The following is a 15,395-nucleotide window of genomic DNA, read 5'->3' as shown; positions in this document are numbered from 1 at the left end:
GCTAAGGGAGGCACTCCTGCAATACCAGTGCCTACGTGCATCTTGCAGGACCTTGCACTTAAATAGCAAAGGTAAGAGGCTCTCTCCTGCAGGTCACACACAGTGTGTGACAAAAATGACACTGAGCACCGAAAGTCCCAGCAGATGTGCTGGGACAATACCACGGGTTGATGGAGCTACCTCAGGGTCTGGAACGCTAACACGGCTACTAATTATTCCCCTCCCTGTAGACCAACAAGCTGTGCGGGCCCTTCAGAGCTACACCAATGCGGTAGTTGCACTGAAGCATGTGCAACACAAAACAACATACTAGAGTGCTCAAACACCCCGAGCCCTTGCATGGGTAGGCAGAATTAGACACTGTCTCGGTGGGAAAACAGCCTAAATATCAAACTGATGCAGATGGATTTTTTTTTAAAATAAAAACTTACACTGCATGACAAAGAAAAGAAGTGAAATCCAAAGAATAATTGATGCACTGGGACAGCATTATAATTAGAAGAATGACATGAGTACTTGATCTAGAGAAAAGAAATGGAAAATGTGTTTACACTGTCCAGAAGGAAAAAAGAAAACCAAAGAAACACAGTCTCCAACACCCAGTTACCACTAGGTAACTTCCATTGACATTTCAGCCCCTCCTGCTTTTACACAAAATTCAGGAGGGTTTCTGCATGCGCAGTTCCAGTGAACAACATTCGTGGCTCACAGAATCCACATGAAGAATAACAGAAACACAAACACATTGGATATAGTCACAAGAGAGTTGAGATTTTTCTTTTATCGCTGCTGTCAGATTCACTTTCAATAGGACAACCAACACTGTTTTAGTACTTCAGTACAAAACAAATATACTGAGGTGATCGAAAAGGCCGTTTGCAAGTTTTACTGACTGGAGTTTTACCACGTCAAAAGAGATAACACAGCACACAAATATAAAATGCACTCCTTCAGAAATCTTCAACTTTTTCTGGTGCATTATTCATTTAAGGATCTTTAGTACAGACATCGAAGACTTTCTCAGTCATATAACTCATCATTAGCTGTGCCTCATCCTAAACTTCTCTAATATTACTATCATTTTTGTGTGGGAAGTGGGGGTAAAAATTGACTTCTCTTTTATGATACTTAAAAGCAAAAGGGACGAAGAAGTGTTCACAGTACTATGTAGGAATTGTACTGGTTGAGCTTAAACCTTGGGATCCAAATGATTCCCACACATCCCATTCACAAACGTATTAATAGAAAGAAAAATAAAAGTGGCAGCAAGGCCAGACATCAGAATCAGGGACCTCAGCCCTTCCCTGAAGCACAGGCATTGTCCAACACAAACTTCACCCTTCCCATGCACTACCCAAGGCACTAGAGGAGCAAAAACAGCCTCGCAAGAGCTTCTGCAATACTTTACACATGCTGCATTTCACAAGCACTACAAATTCTACGTAGCTTAGCAAATAAGAGCAATTTTCCTACTTCAACCTGTTTCCTGGACCTAACCAAAAGCAAGATCCAAAGTGAGTGCCCCAAAAAGGGTGAGGATGGGATAAAAAGAAAAAAAAACCCAGCAACAAACATCTTCCACCACTCATGGAAACCACAGGCCAGCAGCATGCTGATTATTTCTGTACTGAGGCACGACAGTTCAAAGTGACCAAGCCAAATATCTGGTACTGGGATAGACAGAGCTTTATTGCTCTGTCTTCAGGTTTCACCACAGCAAGGCACTGGAGGGGACTTCAATAAAGATGCTGAACCTGCTCCACTTGGGACCACAGGATGAGCTGAGACCTTCCTCTTGCTCCCCACATCATCCAGGCTCGCTCCAGGGCAATAGGATCCAGGCAGCAGGTAGCAGGGGGAACCCCTAGGGCAGAAGGAAGATGCTTTGCATACAAGCATCTCAATAAGCCAGCATCACTTCTGCCTATCACCCCGGCAAGGCAGCCAGTCGCGACAACGGCCGTATGGAAGGGATGCACGGCATGCAGCTAGCCCAGTTCACCATGGAGCCCACCCCACAGGGAACACACTGCATGTGACTACTCCTGATGACGTTTCTGGAGCTGGAGCTAAACAAGAGGTAAAGACACACTTCCAGGTTTATAGACCAGAGCATGTAAAGGGGAGTTCTTACTTCAGTGGGCAAAGAAAAAACCTTGCCAGGATTTAGATAGACACCTATAAGGGTTAAACAGACACTGCTGGGCTCTTCGGGATGCATCTATACAAGGGATGCCTTATAGGCACTGCTGTGCTACATATATCCAAAACAGTTCCTCCCTCCCAGACAAAGCAAGGTGAGCTGCAGGGTTTGGTCGTTTCTTAAAGCACTGTTTTAAAAATACATCATTTACATTTGCTTGGAAAACTTCAGCCTAAAGGATGTGAATTCCAGCGTCTTAGCATAAAATTCATGGAGGGTTGGGTATCTCTTACATCGTATCTCCTACACAGCTTAAAAATCAGAGGGGTAGGCACACAAACTTCAGATGGGTCAAAGAGCAGACCACACGAGTTCACAGAAAAGAAATCCCCAGAGGATTTCACACACCTGTGAGGCTCAGGACAGTCTCGTATGGGAGGAAATGCACATTACTGGACATGTTTTTAGATGGTTCCATCTAATTTGTACAGACAACAGGCTAGATGCTCCTGCCTGCTCTGTTCACACCACCTACCTTGGGTTGCACCTTCAGAAACAAAGGAGTTTTTGGAGGAGGGTGTGCACAGTCAACTTCTGGAAGGCTGCTCTGCAAGCCCTCCTTTTTCAAGACTTTCTTCACTTACCATAAACACCCAGCACTGGGGATGCCATCTTCAGCTCCGTGTCCCTAACGCTACAGAAGCTGGGAAGGGTTTTTCTATATGCGCTCCCCAAGCATCAACTGCCAGCAGTGTCAAACACGGGGCTAAGCAGATCTTTGCTCTAACCTGGTACAGCCTTCCTTATGTTTGCTCCTTGCTTCCAGAAGCTCTCCAAGTTACTCTCAAAACTAGTAAGCTCACTGAAACCAAAAAGTTTGTGTTTAATATCCAGGACAGAAGTTTGTCTTTCTCCAGGATGGTTGTGTATATATGCAATCTTTCCTTTCACCTCCCAGCGGAGCAGCACGGCTCAGGGAACAGCATTATCTAACAGCACAACTAAGAATAGCTCCCAACCGGCAAAGAACACGAACATAAGAGAATAGCCTGGGCTGCTGCCAGAAAGCACGTTTCCTTTGTACCGCTGAGCCCATCAACCAGATACAAGGCAAACGTGGAGCAGAGGCTGCTCCAACAAGGGCTGGGTTGAGTTTGCTCAAATCCCATCACGGGGCCCACGTCCGCAAGGACAGCCTCGCGCTCGCAGCCACGGGGCTGCTCCCGGCGCCCAGGCACAAACAGGGCCCTTTCATGGTTTCCGCTCAGGTTTGGCAGTAGGAGGCTTTGCAGTTTTTTCCTCTCTAGCCAACTACAAAGCGCAGCTGTGGGCTTTTCATCTGCTGCAGAAGAGCATCTGCGTTCCGCAGCCCCACACGCACGTGCCCAAGCACAGCCCTCCCGACTCCAGGCCACAAGGAGCTCCGTGTTTATCTCCCTTCCCTTCAAATCAAATCAAAGAGCTCAAACAGTGCTGTTTGTTTTTCTTGTGCTTGCAAGCCCCCGTGAGGACAGCAGCCCCATAGGGACACAAGCTAGACAAACAAAAGCTACTGTCTTAAGAGAGCAGACCTGGGAAACAGCCCAGAAGAGCCCATACCCGCTAGACCCTCCTCCCTCGCCAAATGTGCTGCTATTTGAGAGCTTTAAAGACATCACACCATGATCCTGCAAGAAGATCCAGGAGGCAGAAACCCTGCATCCAGCAACCCCCCACCCCAGACTCCCCATCAACCCAGTCTGGGGCTGGACCCTCATTCTTCGAGGGCAGCTATCCCAGGGGCTTCTGAAATGGGAGAAATATCTCCCCCCTCTCTCTCCCAGCCAGCCTCCCTCCAGTCTTGCACAGAGAGTGCTTCGAAGACAAGCAAGGGGGACGAAGAAAGGAGGCAGAACTCCTTTGGCAAGCAACGAAAGTCTGGAAAACCCAGCGCAAGGAGGGGAACTGCTAAGCAATGATGACCACAGCAGCAGCAAAGCCTGTAACACAAGGTAATTACCTGTGTGGCCACAGGCTTTTTCAGCCAGCAGTTGGGGAGCTGCTACCTTGGAGCATCTACCTGGAAACGCAGCTCCTGTACATGGTGCAGGCCCTGGGAACATCCCCAGGGCACTTCTCTTCACCTTCTGCCATGCTGCGGAGGAAAGAAGTCTCCGTGCTTCCCCACCAGCACTTCCCAAGGTGCAGAAGAAAAAGGGGGCTGTTTAAATCCCCCTACTTTCTTCCTAAAGATGTAAGAAAACAGAGGGGGTGAGGGTTGCAACCCCCCTCACAATTTTCCTCAGCAGCCTGTTTGGCATTTCCTAGCCATTCCTAATCTTCACATCTGTCACCACTCAAGCGGCATTCAAAACTGCATGGCGACATCCAAACGGCACTTTTAAGGTACATCTTACCTGCAGGGCAACCCAGCAATGGGAAGAGGCTCCAGTCATGGTTCAAGCATCACAACATTTTGCTTCCAGGTTTTCCAGTTCCAGTTCAGGGCAGCTCCCAACTCACTGGCTAGGTTAGATGGAACCAGCTGCAGAGATGTTAACAGCCTCACTGTACCCCCGGCTTCCTCACTCACCTCGGCTGTGGGAATCAGAAGGCAGCATGCATGGAGCATGCATGGAGCCCAGGAATCACAGGAGGAGGACTTTTACAGACCCCATCTGAGGAAGGATCTGCTTCTGGCTGGGAGAAGCAGAGCCCGGACCCGCAAGCTGCCAGGAGAGTTTTGTACAAGCAACACAACCTACGAAAAAGCAAGACATTCACCTACAGCTCACCTTCAACATTTGCACTGCCTCCCTGGGAGCTTCCATCCCTGCAGCCAAGAAACATCCTACCTCCCTCTCATTCTCCCTAAGGACGTTTGCACTCCTCTTGCTCCCTCCCCAAGGCTCACACGGTACGCTGCCAGCTCCTGCTTCCCACCGCACCGCCATGCGAAGCCGTAGAGGATTTCTCCCACAAGGACAGGGAGGATCGGGTGAAAGAAGAGGGATCCTCTGCCCGACACCCACACAGGAACTGGCAGGAGCATGCCTGTAATTACACACTACAACACTTGTGTTTACATACAAATATATTGGTAAGAGAGGGCAGCGGAGTAACGACCAGCTAGCTCCACCGGTATTTCTTCCTGAATGTTTTAATCTCTCCTACAGCAGATAGAGTTAAAATGAAGGAACAGGACGATTCAAAACCCCAGTCCCCCCACTCCCCAAACCAATATGCCGAGGAGCTGTAAGCAGCACTGGTACCTGACAGAGAAGCCCATTTTGGGCTCCCAGGCAGTGTCCAAACAAAGAATTACCTTCTGTGCTGCTTTCACAAGCTAAAGTTGCCTAAAGCCGCATTAACTCAGGGACCACCTGCCCTTTTCGAAAGCAAAACATTTCCCCTTCCCCCTCCAAGCACACAAACCATCTGACACGGTGCTGTCATCAGAGCTTTCCATTTATAATCTGCTAAAAATTAGGCCAAACTCTGAATATTCTTCTTTATTGCCTTTATCTTGCCTGCCCATCCGCAGGGCAATCTGGACACAGCTCCCCCTCCGCCTCAAGTGCCCGAGATCATTTTAGAGCCCAATTTCTAAAGACATAGGGAGCACAACGCCAGAGACCTGGGTTCTACCCTCGGATCATACTGACCTGCTGCACGAACTCCAGCGATCCTGGGGCTCTGTGCCTCAGTTTCCTCCTCAGTACAGTAAGCTCAGTGGTATGCACCCGCTGCCTAAACTCCTGGAGGTATGCAGCCACACAGAAACAGCCAGTCCTCCAAGGGAAACCACCACTTCCAGAGCCCACGTTTCCTAAAGGATGCATAAGCGTTTTTCTCCTTTGGGACTTCTCACTACGGTCAGGTAGCAAGAAAAACAGTAATAGGATGCAAAGCCGGTCTCCCCAGGGACATTTGTAACATAAGGCAATTCAGCTTGGTCACCAACCCATTCGCACTGAAAACAGAGGTCAACACGCAAAGGTAAAGCAGGGATGGAAAGGTCATTCCCACCGCAGGGGAAACGCGCAGATGGAGTTAAATGCTCACCTTCCCAAATCCCTGGTGCACAGCCCTGCATTCCTCTGCTCAAAACGCGTGCTGGGCTAAAGCTTTTTGCTTGCTGTTTCCATGCCTGGTCATGTCCTAAGTCCTGGACTCGGTGAGTGTTTTAAAAGCTCCTATTAATAGCTAGAGCAGAAGCTGAAGAGGTGACAGCTGCTCCAGCCACTTGCACCTTCGAGGGGCTGCAGGGCTGTCCTGCTGTGCTGGGCAGGGCAAAGCTGGGGGGCAAAAATTTCATTTCTCCCTCATCTCTTTGGAGGGCAAGGTGTTAAAATCACCAGCACAGGAGCAAAAAAAAAAGGCTCTGTTCGCCCCCCCAGCTGAAGCAGGGACTAACACTGTGACCTTCAAACCCCTCGATTTCAAGGGATTTTAACCACAGGTTTGCCAAACTCACAACCAGATAGTTTCGGGCTTTGGTGAGAGGAGGCTCTCATACAGCCCTGCAAACAGTTAGCACCGTGGTGCGGATAGAAACTAAATGCAGTGAATTTGAACGCCACTCCACGCAGTGAATGCGTCCGGTGCAGCCCCAGTCCTTCTGTACCCTAGGGCTGCCAAGCAAGGCCAGCATTCAGATAGTCAGCGGGCTGTCAGAGGGACATCTCACGAGGAGCAGTTTGGGCCTGTGACTTTCGGTGTTGGCACTTAATCTTTACACAACAGTCTCCTAATTTGCACCAGACCGGACTTCACTTTGGACACTGCCTGTGCACCAGCTTGCCTGTTGTTCTCCATCAGGTATTTCACACCGAGAGATGTAAGGCATGCGCCTCCTGCACAACAGGTTTGGTCCTGGCGAGCAGGGAGAAAAGGAGCGTATGCTTGTTGTCGCTGCTGTCACTCAACATGTTCTTCTACGGTGTTAAAGGAAATGGAGCCTCTATGGCCGTGCGTGCTGCCAGAGCAGGTGGGAGACAGAAAAACGATCCTACTCCAAATGTAGAGACACCCTGCACTAGCAAGGCCTCTACCTTCTCTGAGCAACTCAGTGCATGTTTTCTAGAAAACATTTCCTCTTTCCTGCAGGTACAAGAACAGGATGCTCCGGGAAAACAGTAACGCCAAAAACCTGGTACCCGGCCCATCAGCACTGAGTCAGAGACTACAGCGCGTTCCCGAGGGAGAGGAGACTTGAACAAGTTTGTGCCCCTTTTACAGGATGGAGCTACGACCTTGTTTCATGGGATTTAAGGAAGCACTGCAAGAGCCCAGATGGACTATCTGACTAATTGAGTTAATTAAAATGTTTTCTGCAGTGATTAACTTTCAGGAACAGGACTCTGTATTATGCCTTTTGGAAAGGCTCCTTATGAGCAGCTAAGGCGTTCTCTTGGGAGCACGGGCCACACCTCAGGAGCAGCATGAAATATGAGAACAATTACTTGGAAACGCTTACTGATTTCACAGAACTGCTTCTCAGCAGTGCTTTCTGACTCCAAGCAGCTGAAAAAAAATACCCCAAACCTCTTCTTTTTTTTTTTTAATAAATTTTTTTAACAAAGGATGTATTTCATCAACAGACCAAACAGGATGCCGAGAAGGGAAAGATTCTGCATGCAATGGCCGCATGTGAACATGTGGGCTTCACAAGGTCTGTCTGGCAAGTCTTTCTCTGGGCTGAAAAAAAGATCTAAAAGAGACGCAGGAAGCCTGTAGCGGATGTGGGAAGAGACCCATCACCCATGTCCCAATCTCAGAGCATCTTTCCCTCATCCTAGCATCCAGCAGACGTGATAAGCTCCGGGAAATAAGCAAAGCTGCCCGCAACTCTAAGACGATAAGCTGGCCAAGGCCGGAGCCAGCAGCACACAAGCAGGCTCGTCTACAACGAGACATTTTGCTGACGAGGTAATCACCAACTCCCAGGGACAGTAAATACTTCATCTCTCCACAGCAATTGCCTAGAGATAACCAAGCAACATTCACAATGGCCAAAAGAAAGGCTTGCTTTGTGGCTGCTGTTTTTCCTCCTAGACTAGGCGAACAGCTGCTAAAGAACTGAAAAGGAGCCACATCCTGGAAAGTTTGTATTGGGGAAAAAAAAAACCAAAAACAAAAACCTACCATCATTCCAGGGAAGCTGAGCAGACCAGGGCCACTGCAGGAAGCGACCACAAAGCAGCAGAGCAGGTGAAATACTACTAAAAACAAGTGACAACTGCAGTGAGAAGTAGTGCTGAAGAGTCTCGTAACAGGATTCATTCAGTTCAGCATTGTCCACATGAGACCATCACACGCATAGGCATAAAACTAGTAGGTTGAGGCAAGCCATCCACCTGCCATCTCAGCTTTGGCATCAAATCTCTTCCAAGCCCACAGGAACTTCAGTAAAATCGCTCTAGAGAAGTGCTCCAGACAGCACTGTGAATGCCCAGCAAAGCCATTAGAGCTGAATGGGAAGATAATACACAAGTGTATTTAGGCCTGGCTCAAGCCTGGTGAAATTCAAGGAAAGACTTCAGGAAACAACAGGCTGGGCCCTTTGAGTGGGCCAAGAGATAGGTTGCTGGCCAGCATGAGCTGCGGGAGCTCCCGCATCTTCAGAGCACACAACAGCCTGCCATGTCCCATTTTGTTGGTGGGGAACCTCATGCTTGCTTTCTCCTTCCCACAGCTCTTGCTACTCCTTTCACACAGCGACTGCTGTGAACTTCTGCCTGCCTTCGAAAAACCTTAGCAATAGGCTTGTCTAAGTTGGGATAAAAAGGTATGCGTAATGCAACAAAAGTGTGTGCAAAAAGTGGCAAGTCCAACCGTTAGCAACCGTTCCAGAAATGTACTTCCTCTCCTTAGACTGAGCAAACATCAGATTAATAGGACAGGGAATCCTACAGGAGGTGCTGCTTGTTCTGACGGCCACTCCAGTAAACTTACAAACTGCAGTCTCCATGGGTGAGGAGAAGCCCCCCACTCAAGATGACAAGCTGTTGGATGTCATGACACCCACATATTTTCTCTTTTTTTTTTTGGTAACTTTACAAACGATGGACTGTGAAGAATCAATTGTTCACAGACCAAGTTCATTGGGAACCATCCCCTGTGTCTTATTATAGGCTTTACTAGGTCAAACTGCACCAAAGGTGCAGCCACACACACAGGGAAAAAAACCTCAATCACAGTTCTTGAGAGAAAAAAAAAAAAGGCAGAAGGGTTTTGGGGCTGGGGGCGTGGTGCCTGTTGTTTGGGGAAAGAGAACACCAATTTCTGCAGCTCAGAGTGCATGCACACTTCCAGCTAGGAAATGCTGTGCATTCAGCCTGAAAGCAACCCCACCCTGGTACAACTAATCTGATCTCGGTTTTTCAATGCTGCAGTCAGGATGCAATAGACTGGGGAATGAGGCTGGTGAGAGGGGAAGAAAGAAAGGAAATGCCATAGACGTGAGGACGCTTTTCTGGCAAGGCAAAGTTTTGTTTTCTTTTCCTCCCTTAAGTTAGTTGCCATTTTCCGGAAGCCGATCAATTGCAAAAATACAGTTTCTTTTTGTTTAATTATAGCTCTTGTAACCCTGCATCTGAGGGACCTAGTTCACATACGCAGCGTCCTCCGGCTGCTGTGGGAATGGAGGCGAACAAAGAAAACAGCACAGCAATAGGGAATAGTGCGAGAGTTAAAGTTTAACGTCTCCCACAAACACATGACTTGATCTCATCACTGAAACGGACTATTTTTATTCCCTGAGCCAATTTGGCAAACCTTGCTCCCTCCCGACAGCCAAAACTCAAGACGATAGCAGAGCCTTCACTATTCATTTTGAATTACCACGAACGTCTCCTACAGAAGATTAAGACTAACCTAAAGCGAGGAATGTGAAACTTAACCGTTTGAGGGCCATTTTGCTTCACATTTTAACCCTCAGACTGAGCAAGAGTGGAGAAGCGCAGCACACGGGTTTATGGAGACCTGTGTGACCCGGGAGAATTGGTTTCAGTCCAGCGTGACTACAGGCCCTTCTGCTTTGGTTTTCAATTTTCTGCCTGTTTTGTTCCCTTCCTCCGTCCTTTTTCTAGTCTAAGAGTTTTCCTAGCCTGGAAACGCAAGCACCTTTTCTCAGTTTGCAACACGCAGACTTGGCACCACCGTGTCAAACAAACCCCAATGCCCCATCTGGCCAGTGCGCCTGCCAAAGCCCCGTCTACGCTAACACGCCAGGGACAGCTGATCTGCATCCAGACAGTCCAACCAAACCCCAAGAAGTTTTTTTTCCAAATTCGAACGCCCCCTAAACCAATTTAGTGCAACTTGTGTTGGGAACCATGCACCTGAAATCCGGGCACGTGTGACCGCAAGGGGCTTTAATGTGGTCTCACTAGCCCACCTTGAAGGCATGCCCTTCAGAAATGCATATCAAGCACCCCAGGGCAGCCAAAGCCTAACTCAGCTGGAGCCTGCACCAAGCCTGCACCTTCAGGAAAGCAGTGCCGGACCCTTGGATAGACACAGCTACCCCGTAACAAACGGCTCTGCTTAACACAACAACTCATTCAGGCTGACGGGAGCTCAGTCTCTGCCAGTATTTACAGTTCCAGAACGGCAGCTCTAAACAAGGTTAAGGCTGCATTTTCTAAGACAGGTTTTTCCCCTGCTTTTAAATTCCCCACCTGCATAATTTCGCACCCAATAGCCCAGCTCTCCAGACTGTCAGGGCTGCGCACCTCTCCCCGCCACGGCTCTCCGTCCCCAGCTCTGTACACTGACATCATCCTTCAGTCCAACCGCTGCAGCGTGCTAGCTGTGGCCGCGTCCTTCCATGCGTGGTGAGGGCAAACAAGGTGCCAGAGAGAGAGCTTGGCCGGCATTAGGTGGCCACTAGAGAGAAGAGTTAAAAAAAAAAAAAAAAAAAGGCCCTTTATCCCCAAAACTAGTCCCCTAAACGCACTTTGCTGGTGCACATATGCTGTTATCGCACTGACAGCATAGCCTGATACCTAGAGCAGGACATGCTGCAGGCCAGCACCACAGAGGACTGTCACAACTAGCAAAGAGCCGTGCAAAAGCTAACTGTAAGCAGGCCAGTGCCTGAAGCCTTTGCTCAGCTCCCTGGCAAACCTACTATAACAATCACTTGCCTGTAAAACATCTCCAGCACTACTTCTTCACCGAGCGAGCCAAGGGGCATGCCATTGTTCAACTCCAAAAAGCCTTTTTTGTTCCTAAGGAAACACCCCATGGCTGTTAAAACAAGGCCACACACACACACACCCCCCACCATTCAAGCGGTTTTCCCCTAATCCATGACCTCTTGCACCTTGTACTTGCAACAAAGTCAGGCTGAGGAGGCAAGAAGGGAAAGAGGCAGCTGCTAGATTCACCTCCGGAGAATTATACACCTACTTTGCAGGCTGTGTAACACGGGCAGAGGGAGGCAATAGCTTCCTAAGGGGTTAATTTGGAGCGTGTGGTTGACGGCACGAGAACAACCCACCGTAATGACTACATACCGTAGCAGCGCTCCTCTGCTCTGTTGAGAGGATGTTTTCTGGAGTCAGCTAGAAAACATCTGGTTTTACTTTGTGGCAGAGATCTCTGCTCCAGAACACGCCAAAAGGCTGCCAAGCGGCTATCCAGAGTAACCTTCCAGAGGGCAAGGGCGGTCTGAAACCAGAAAGAGGACAGAAAGGAGGTAACCTGCCAAGTCTGCAGAGAACCATCAAAAGAAAAGGCTTTTTTTTTTTCTTACTAATGCGTGTTTCCCCTTGCAGTTTAATAGGGCTCCAGAACAGACATCTCTTACTGTCCCTCTTAATCCGCACCAAAGTGCCTGGATGATGATGAAGCACAGAAGACGAAAAAATGACTCAGCCTCCTTACACATTTGTATTTTAACATATACAGGTTTGAGGCTACAAAGTTACTTTCACGTCCCTCATCAGTGTCTGCACATACAGAGAGGAATGCGTCAAACCAATCTATTATCATGGAAAGCGGCAGAGGATAACCCACAACTCACAAGGTCTTTTTGCTAATGGGCCTAAAACAACATCTCTGCCAGGAGCCAGGTAAAGCTAGGGCATCTATCTATTCACGTAGGAGAACACAGAAACATTTAGCCCTAGGACTTTCAATTCATTTTCTTATATCAGTAACGACAGCATTACATTCCCCAAAAGTTCACCGGCCTGCCTGCTGGAAATGACCACCTCTCAGCGACAGAAATAAACCTGTGCACAAATCCAAATTAACTCAGCTGGTTAAAACCAGAAACATTTCATTCACCAGAACGAGAAGAACCACGGGAGTGGAGAAACACCACGGATAACCCTTGCTGCCTCAGGAGTTATCCTGCAGCGAGCACGGCTCTGCGGACGGCCGCGGTGTTACTGGAACTGGGACGTCACCTGAGCATTAATTAAAAACCACATCCTACCATCTGATCTGCTGGAAGCAATTCTCTTGGCCTTGTGTAGAAAGCCAAGTCTCTGCGCTGGAAGGAAAGGGGCTTGTCAGGACAGGCATATGCCCACTGAAGTTCTTAGCCAAAGAAAGTTACAGGTCCTGCAAGTGCCTTTTTATTTTATTTTATTTTTTAATGCATTATTTATGGCCACTGAGCGCACTCAGGCTGCAATTTACACTTCTGAAATTAATAAACCCTGCAGCTTACTAATTAGAAGCAAGGTTGTCCTTGCATCCCTGTACCAACCCTTCAGGTCTTTCCGGGACACAGATCAGAGCCATCGCCTCCGCGAGGAGCGCCGGGGGAGAAACAGCCCTCCCACTGCCCCTTGACGTGCCTCAGGTTTTCTGTCACCGCTCCGCCGTCTTCTTCTAAGCCGCGTCCGCGGTGCCGGGAGCGCTGTCCGGGCGCTCTCTGTCCTAGCCCAGGCTGGCACAGCGCCTTTGATGCCCTCTAACAACGAGGGTCCTGTGCCCAAACGCTGGCCCGGTAGGAGGGTTAATGCAGCGATTGTTCACTCTGCCCTTGCGCGCAACGGATAAGCGAACGGTGGCTGGCAAACCGCAGCGCCGGCAGATAAAACAAAGCATCCCCGCTCACGTGGCGGTCAGGAACACGCCAGAACGCACATGACACGAAGGAGATTTCTTTAGCCCTTTTTAAGCTGAAGTCTCATTTTATAAGTTGTAGGAAGCAGCCTACAGTAGGTCCAGCAGCTGGCCCTGGCGGCAGAGACCTCTCGGGAAGCAAAGAGGGGACGCAGCACCCTGCCGAGGGCAGGGAACAGCCAGCGGCCCTGGCCGGTACTCCCAGCTCTTCAGCCTCACAAGTCTCCGGATAAAAGCCTTCCTGCGACTTGCTTTCTGCAATCATCCATCTTCCAGATCAGGCTCTCCCTTGTAAGTGCACACAAGGGCCCGCTACAGTTAACCCCTCAGCCTGGCAAAGGGCATCGGGTACAGCAGCGACATAAGGAGCGAGCTCCCCATTTGGGAGGCAGCGAAACATGCCCGACAGATTGCTGAAGCCGCCAACGAAGCCTGGGAATGTTTCTCGTGCTTAATAAACCTGAGTACCTTTCCCCTGCCGACCAATTCTACTCTTTGCTGATCGCTGGGGAAGCCAATATTCAGGCACAAAACTACTTCAAGAATCACCACCTAGAGCCAACACACGAGACCGCCAGCGCTCGGCTCGGCAAGGGACCCTTGCTGCGCCCCTCCACCCGGTCACGCTGCCAGGGGATCAAATGCCCTCCCGGGAGGGCAACGCAGGACAGCAACGCAGAGCAAGGGCTGCCCTGTGCTGAGTAATGTTTCAGTAAGCACTGCGAGCTTGCTCACACACATAACCCAAAGCACGCTCTTGGCGGGGACAGCGAAACTTGACCGGCCGGAAACCCACCCCAGTATCCTAAATATCCCTCGGGGAACATGCGGAGCAGTTTGCAAAGCTCAGTTTTTTTTCAGAATAAATTTGGAAAAGGTTAGGGAAATACAGGTGCCAACCCTAAGGCGAGAGACTCAGAGGCGAGATCGCGCCTGCATTTGTTGCTCTCTTTATTTCAAGGGCAGTCGCCTTCACAAATCTACCCACCAAACCAGAATGCAATGCAACTTTCAGACCTCTTTAAAATAATAAGCAGCATGCAAATCTCACTTTATACCCTGACCTCCGCAGCTGCTAGTTTCCTCTGCGCAGACAGGCTTCCGTGATGAAAAGCTTCTTGCTGTATTTAAATGTTTTTCTTATTAAAAAAAAACAACAACAGTTTCTAAACCACCTCCTTGACATAGATACCAGCTCTCCTGCACAACCCCAGCAGGTTAAAATAAATATTTTGTTTCACAAATAGTCGTCTCCTCATTAAAACGAAAATGTAATTACAATGTCAAGCACAGTCAAGGAACGGTTGCAATTGCTCTGTGAGGCACCACACTGATGGTTATTTGATTAAAAGTAATGATGCTTCTATTTTTAAAGAATACGGTTTCTTTTATGGCCCACTCAAGAGTTTTTCTGGAAAGCCAACATCGCCGGTGGCAAACTTCCCACTGGGCACTCAGTCACCAGCTCCTCCAGGCAGCAGTCTGCATTCAGCAGAGCTGCTTCATCGCTCAAAAGCCAGCAGCCCCTTTCCCATGTCACCAGCTGCAAGCAGCAAGGCTGAGACCACAGACGACCAAACCCCCTCACTCTCGCGCCCAGCGGGGGCCAGACAGCACAGCACGGCGGTCGAAGCGCTGCCGGTGCCACCAGGCAGGGCAAGCTACCCGCCTTCCCCGTGCCGCTGGGGAGATGGGGAGCCGCCAGCCAGCAGCAGTCGCACAGGGACACAGCCCTCCGCAGCAAGCCTGCGCAAAGTGCCAGGGACCTAACTGATGCAAAGGCCAAAAGCAAGCAGAGCCCCATCTAAAACTGTGCATGAGGGCACCTGTGCAAGGCTTCGGTACCAACGTACCCGCGCTGCTGACCTGCTGCAAGGGCCCAGCCCAGGCAGAGGTTAAACTCACCACGCCGAGAGCTGAGGGTCATCAACTCTTCTGTTTACAGCTCCTGAAGTTACTCCCGCACTACCAACCTGTTCAACCACGCTCAGCGTGCTGTTGATCAGCGCCCCTGTCAAGAGCGGCATCTCACAGCCGTTTCAGAGCTAATGGCTTGCAGTTTCACTCGCTAGCAGGGGACTGACCTGCGAAGAAACGGCACTGTGTCGCTCTCCTCACGCTGACCCAACAGCTCCCAGGCAACATCACCACCCTTCTGCTCTCCTTGCCCAGCATGCTGACTCAG

At 49.5% G+C, this 15,395-nt stretch overlaps 1 protein-coding gene across 4 annotated transcripts in view; it reads right to left on the bottom strand.

Moving 5' to 3' along the window:
* Positions 1-15,395, bottom strand: part of SH3BP4 (SH3 domain binding protein 4) — a 66,331-nt gene that overhangs the window by 47,900 nt on the left and 3,036 nt on the right. For 2 of the 4 annotated variants that reach the window (XM_068947712.1, XM_068947711.1), the window contains exon 2: positions 11,647-11,800. The exons of the other annotated variants lie outside the window; for them this stretch is intronic. The gene's annotated coding sequence lies outside the window, so the exon portion shown is untranslated. The remainder of the gene's footprint in view (positions 1-11,646; positions 11,801-15,395) is intronic. 4 annotated transcript variants of the gene reach the window in all.

The sequence above is a fragment of the Struthio camelus genome, chromosome 6, assembly GCF_040807025.1.
Source record: "Struthio camelus isolate bStrCam1 chromosome 6, bStrCam1.hap1, whole genome shotgun sequence".
In the NCBI taxonomy this organism is placed as follows: domain Eukaryota; kingdom Metazoa; phylum Chordata; class Aves; order Struthioniformes; family Struthionidae; genus Struthio; species Struthio camelus.
This window is presented reverse-complemented; position numbering and strand designations above follow the sequence as displayed.